Source organism: Miscanthus floridulus, unplaced genomic scaffold (genome assembly GCF_019320115.1).
Source record: "Miscanthus floridulus cultivar M001 unplaced genomic scaffold, ASM1932011v1 fs_777_1_2, whole genome shotgun sequence".
In the NCBI taxonomy this organism is placed as follows: Eukaryota; Viridiplantae; Streptophyta; class Magnoliopsida; order Poales; family Poaceae; genus Miscanthus; species Miscanthus floridulus.
Genome location: NW_027097262.1, coordinates 38,461 through 45,187, shown reverse-complemented (window position 1 = coordinate 45,187; position 6,727 = coordinate 38,461). Strand labels below are relative to the sequence as shown.

At 41.5% G+C, this 6,727-nt stretch overlaps 1 non-coding gene across 1 annotated transcript; it reads right to left on the bottom strand.

Moving 5' to 3' along the window:
• Nucleotides 1-6,107: 6,107 nt before the first annotated feature.
• LOC136533067 (small nucleolar RNA R71) lies at nt 6,108-6,215 on the bottom strand. Its single transcript, XR_010778368.1, has one exon. It is a non-coding gene; the product is annotated as a small nucleolar RNA R71 (small nucleolar RNA).
• Between the last annotated feature and the right edge of the window lie 512 nt (nt 6,216-6,727).

The window sequence follows — 6,727 nt, the reverse complement described above, 5'->3', positions numbered from 1 at the left end:
TTGCTACATGGTGTCTTGTGAGCGGAGGTGGCATGTTCGAGCCCTATAGCTTGCCACTGTGGTAGCATGGTCGACGGAGCAGGTCTTGTCCTTGATGCACTGGAGCGATGCACCAGTCACGCCCGATCCTATGCGATGTGGGAGCTCTAGTGATAGCTTGACGCAGGGCATGGTGGACGACGTGTCCGGTCGCTGTATGTCAACAACGTAGAGAGCCGAGGCTCAGTCGGTGCAGAGGCTGAACCATCGTGGGGGCTCGGTGGGTGCGAATCCCTAGGCTACCTGAGACCCTGAAGCAGATTGCCGAGGCTCAGAGGGAGCAGTTGGTCCTGTACACTTGATTTTGAGGCTATAGGGACCCTAGACTTGACTCCTCATGCCACGCTATCCTCGGAGCAGGGGTTAGGTAGTACAGTGCAGTATGGGTGTCAGTCGTAGGCATAGTGCCGAGCATAGCGGCTAGTAACCCCTGCCCTGTTCCTATCCTAGATAGCATGGTGTTGAGGTGACTCCCATCTCATCGGTCACTCCGCTGTGTCGAGCCATCAGTTCGGCTGACATCAGTGGGAGTGGTTGGTCGCATTAGTTGGACATGACGTTCTGTCAGGGAAATCGGTCGGGGTGGAGGCGACGGGGTTGTTGCCTGAGCCGGCCTCGAGCGAGGTGGAGAATTCAGTTCCCCGTCTGACTCCTTACGTGTGAGGCCTCGAGCGAGGCTAGAGAATCGGTACCCCATCTAGGGCGTTACGTGCTGAGGCCTCGAGCGAAGGCGGAGAATCAGTTCCCCGTCCGAGGCTTTACGTGTGGGGCCTCGAGCGAGATGGAGAATCAGTTCCCCATCCAAGGCCTTACGTGCGAGGCCTCAAGCGAGGCAGAAAATTGGTTCCCCATCCGAGGCTTTACGTGCGGGGCCTCGAGCGAGATGAAGAATTGGTTCCCCATCCGAGGCCTTACGTGCGAGGCCTCGAGCAAGGCGGAGAATTGGTAGCCTCGGACATGGTGGGGGTTTGCCGGTAGTTGTCTCTTGGCTTCGATGTTTACAGGGTCTAAGCAATTTTTTTAGTTTTTGCTTAGGGGACCCCTTTTTATGGTACCCGACAGGTGTCTTGTCCTAACTTCTTCAATAGTCGGTTATAAGGGTATACTGCTCATAAGGCCTAGATTGACTATCCAGTAGCTTATCATCTAGTTTCTGATGCAAGCACGTATGAGATGATGCCACACCCTAGGTATCAGAATCCTTATAACTACAACATTCAATAGCTTCAAGCCCAGGGACAACACCTACAAATTCAAGGACAACTAGTCTTCAGGCTCAGGGTCAATAAGCTCAAGCACAAGGATCTCAATCCTAGGCCCAAGGATAGCCGAGACAGGAAGCCACTGGCATGGATGCTAATGAATTCACCAATAGGATAGTTGCTATGATGCAGAGCTAGTTTGGTCTGAAACCCAAAGGATAAATTGGCTCCTAACAACACCCATATCTGGCTTGGTATGATATCGTGCATCTCCCTCCATGCTATAGGGTCCTAGACTTCTCCAAATTTACTAGGGTAGATGAGATGACAACCATGGAACATATCAGCCGTTACCTCAGTCTAGCTCAGAGATGCATTTGTTGAGGAGGCACACAAAGTTCAGGTTCTTCCCTTTGTCCCTCTCTAGACCAGCCATCTGTTGGTTTTCTTCACTCGAACAAAACTCTATCACTAGGTGGGCTGATCTGCAAAACAAGTTCCACGCATACTTTTTTAGTGGGACATGAGAGAAGAATCTTACAGTTCTGACAAGCATGAGGTAGAGAAGCAATGAGTCAGGCCCTGAGTTCATTCAGAGATTCAGAGAAGTAAGGAGTCATTGCTACTCATTGAATCTGTCTGATGGCCAATTGGCTATATTGGACCTTCAAGGGATGTCTCCATTGATTAGAGAAAAGTTCAAAGGCTAGGACTTTGAAAGCATGGCCCATCTAGTTTAGAGAGTGTCTACCTTTGAGAGTCAGCACTAGACCCTACGCAAAGAGAAGTATTTGTAGGGCATTGCTGCTGTGATTGACCCCTATGATGTAGACTCTGATGGAGATGAAGAAGTCACAATCGTTGAATGGACATGGGGCAAGGCTCCAGTATCAGTGTCCATGGGTGAAGGAAAAGAAAGATGTTTATGACTTTGATGTCAAGAAAGCTGATAGGATCTTCAACTTACTGCTGTAGAAGAAGCAGTTGAGACTTCCTACAAATAATGTGATCCCTTCGGCTGAAGAATTAAAGGGGAAGAAATACTGCAAGTTCCACAATGCCACCAACCATGATACTAGTGAGTGCAGAATCATCCACGTACACATTAAGAAGGCCATAGAGTAAGGGAAGATCAAGTTTGAGCCACCCAAGAAACCAGCTATGGGCATAGAGTAAGGGAAGATCAAGTTTGAGCCAACCATAATACTAGTGAGTGCAGAATCTTCCGCGTATTTTATTTTCAAGTTTGTTATATAATTAAAAAATGCATAACCCAAAAACAAAATAAAAATTTGCCTTTATCTTTTATATACATATTACTATGGTGTGATTTAAAAAATATGAAAAACCAAAAAAAGAGTGCAAATATAGTTTGCTTAAGACGTGTTTTTGTTTCCTTTCTTGTTTTTAAGAGCTAGATAAATAAAACGAACTTGAAGATGATCTCACATGATGGAAATGATTAATAGTTGCTCTATTATAATTCCTTTTAAGTACCTAGTTTTTAGCCTTGAATTCTCCTGAGTTTTAGATGAAATTGATTTGATAAGAGACTTTGCTCTGAACTTGAAAACTCGTGAGTAGCATATGCTTGATCTAAGTATAGGTAATTTATGAATATGATATGAGAAGGTCTGAGCTGCTATTTATCTTGTTCCAAGTGACACTTGAATTCTGGAGATTTATCTTTTGAAAAACATAAAAATGCAACATGATGAGATCATGTATGTCAAAGCTTGAATTCCTAGCAGTAGCCAAATATAATATTTAGACTAGGAAAACTTCCACTCATATATGCTGCTTGCATTGCATTGAGTTTGGTCAAGCTTTGTTGATGCCATATGAGAGTTTTGTCATGCTCTTAAAATCAAGATCACTGTACACACCACCCACATATGCACTACTCTTACACTAGGGGTTGGCGCAAAAACATGCATTCCATCTAGATCCACCCAAAAAAGGTTTTACTCATATACTGGGAGAAGACACCAAAAAATGCTTGATAGGTCTTCCACCAAATAAATGCTCCAAGTTCTTGTTGCTATCTCTCAAAAGTTTTATTGTAGAAAAGAGGCATGGGATATGCAAAAGTTATTCATAAAAAAAGAAGAGAGAAAGAAAAAGAATTAAAAAAATGGACAAGTGTCCGAATTATTAAAACAATGGGTACTTAGATACCCGCCTGAAGAAAAAAAGTGAGATGAATAAGATAGCCCATGTTTTCTTGCAATTGCTTCCAAAGTTCCAAATGAGAGATATGTTTTCAAGAAGCATAGTAGAATTAGGTTAGCCACCATATATATATCCACCATAGTCCACACACATGCACATCTTGATTTGATTGTATGACTCACCTCTCTTTGGATCCATTGTTTGAGTTTACAATATATGTATTGCAAGTATGCTCTCTCATACAATTACCTCTCCTATAAGCTCCATATAAGCCTTATTGGTAGGAGAAGAAAAGGCATGACATCATTATTTCCTTGGTAAGGATATAGAAATATCACATATATGAGAGACTTGAGAGTGTCATATAAAGGAATCTCTGAGTTTTATTTTAAAAACTTATAAAAACTCAGGAACAATGGTTGAACAAAGAACTTGAGACATAGTGCTTGACTTGATCATTCTGTCTTTCAATTGCTCAAGACCCAAGTGAAAGCGCAAAAGCCCCAAGGTTGAAGGTAATATGGGTAGTTTTGAAAGATAGATCAATAGATTTTAATTCGGAGGAAAATTCTTTGTTGAACGCATGTGTACTTTTGAGGAGTGAAAACATTGCAACAACTCCTAATCCATTGATAAGTTTAGCTTTGCTCAGGGATGAGCAAAGGTTAAGCTGGGCGAGTTTGTTGATGGTAGTAATCATCCATCATAAACCGTCAACATAACTTGAATAAATGCATAAAAAGGATCACCAACATAGACTTAGGGGATTAAACTGACAATTTCCATGAGTTTTGGTGAATCTATGTTTCAGTAGGGTTATTCTAGAAAACCGGCAAGGGGGATCAAAATGTCAAATAAAACTGCGCTTATCCGTGGCGAAAACTACTCCAAAAGATTCTAGAGGCCACTAGAAGGCATCCCCCAAGGCGAACCCTGAGGGGATGATAGGTGGGGCTAGCCGGCCCCACCTATAGGCTGCCCTGGCCCCCTAGGGCCCACATGTCACCCCTGTCGCTACGTCGGTTCTCCACCTCCTCCGAGATTGCATCTACGCCGTTTATTCAAGTTGGTTTGATCCGAGGGCTCAGGATTGATGCTCCGACCTATATAACCAGCCCCTCCCCCCTCTAGAGTATGCTGCCACAAGTCAAGAGTAGATCAAAAATTAGGGTTTCTAGAGAGAAGAGAATAGAGCTCCAAGTAGAATGTGGGCTATTGCTCAGGATTCTGAATCTACCATCTGGAGACTAGTATTGCCATTAGTATCTCTTTATTTATTACTTTGTGCTACTTCAATATTATATTGCTATTTATTATGTTCCTAGTTTTCTCTAGTTATATGCTTGATATAGTTGTGATTGATGATGAGTTTATGCATATGTTCGCAAAGCGCTTAGCCCAAGACACGCCTAGGTGAAGTGGTTGATATTATGTAAGCATGGTGCTTAGATATTGTTTACCTGCAGATGCGTTCTGCACTCTAGGTCATGTGGTAGATTGTGGATGTGACACTCCCGTTGAGTCCTTTGTAGTCCCCATTTGTAGAGCAAGTAGAACACAGTTGCTAAGGGAGACAAGCTGTGTTCTTGATCTTCCTTAGTAATGTTTCTTATGCATAGATCCAGAGTTAATTATGCTATAGATGAGAGTGTATATACTTGGGTGTACAAAAGACTTAGTAAATAAAGAATGACTTAGGAATATTTTGTGAGTCTCTATTTCTATCTCTAGCCATACTACATTTTATGAGTCTCTATTTCTATCTCTATAATTACTATCAATGCTTTACATTTACCATTTATTTATCATTTGACTTACCCCTGCCATAGCATGAGAGTGGTTTTATCATAAGTATACATATTTGTCAATATCTCTATGCCAACAATCTCATAGCTCCTCCCTATAGATAAAATATAAATAACGATACTCGGTATGCTCCTGGGTGAAATGCTACAATGGTATATTATCTGTGCACTTGCGGATACTTTAACCTATATAATTTTCTCTGAGTTTACAAGTGTCATTTATAATTACCAACAATGCATTTCTAGCATCATGCTAGGGATGACAACTTAGTCAAGAGTGATGCTAAGAAATGTCAATAAGCATTTCAGGCGCCAGTTGCTGGGGAGAGGCACATTGCTAAAGAGAATTGATCAAATAAATACTTATTAATAAAATCATAACACCTCTGCTGAGGAGCAGGCTTACCCTTGTTTGTCTTTGTTCATATCTTATACAGAGTATTGTAGGATTGGTTGTGATTCACTAACAACTATTAATCAGAATCAACCAATGAAGAGGATGCTCAACACTAGTTTCTAAAGCTATGGCTAACAAGACTCAGCGTGAGTTCTATGCTCCAAGCACCGAGAACATCAGCATTGGACCAACACTCAAAACCAATAACCTTGAGTTTGAGCTCAAGCCAAGCTTCATCAACATGGTGCAAGCTACCCTATTTAGTGGAAAGGCACATGAAGATGCTAGTGCGCACCTTTAGAATTTTCTGGAGATAAGTTGCACGGTCGTCATCACGAACGTTGCTCAACACATCATACTACTTCACTTGTTTCCATTCTCACTAGTGGGAAAGGCAAAGCAATGGTTCTACACTAACAAAGATAACATCAATACATGGGAAAAGTGTTCAAAAGCCTTCCTAGAAAAATTATTCCCTGTAGGCAACACCAATGCCTTAAGAGGAAATATTTCCAATTTCCAATAGTAGAGGGGAGAGACCATTCTAGAAAGCATGGGAACATTTCAAAGAATATGTTTCAGATTGTCCTCATCATGGAATGGAAGATTCATTGCTCATGCAAAGTTTCTACCATGGATTAACTCAAAAAGCTCATGAACAACTTGATGCACTTCTGGAGGATCATTCAAGCCACTCACCCTTGGAAAAGCTAAAACTCTTATGGGAAAGATAGCCTCTAATCAAGGATGGTCTCAATGCAACATTCAATCATGCAATAAGAGTGAAGAAGTACTACAAGAGGTGTGTGCACTATTAACAAAGATGGACATACTATTAAATTGGCTCAAACAACGAGACAATTACAAGAGAGATCATCAGGCCATTCAAGATGCTTTCAATGCTCAAAACACATGTGGAGAATATTTAGGGGTTGAATTTCCTGAATATCAAGAGGATGTAAACATCATTGGCAATAATTTAGGTTCACAACAACAGAGACAAGAATGGAATCAACAACAACAATCAACTTACCAAGGTAAGTACCTAGGTACAATTATAATTCTTTTAATCCCAAGCAACCATCCTTAAGAGACTTAATGAATATTTCTAA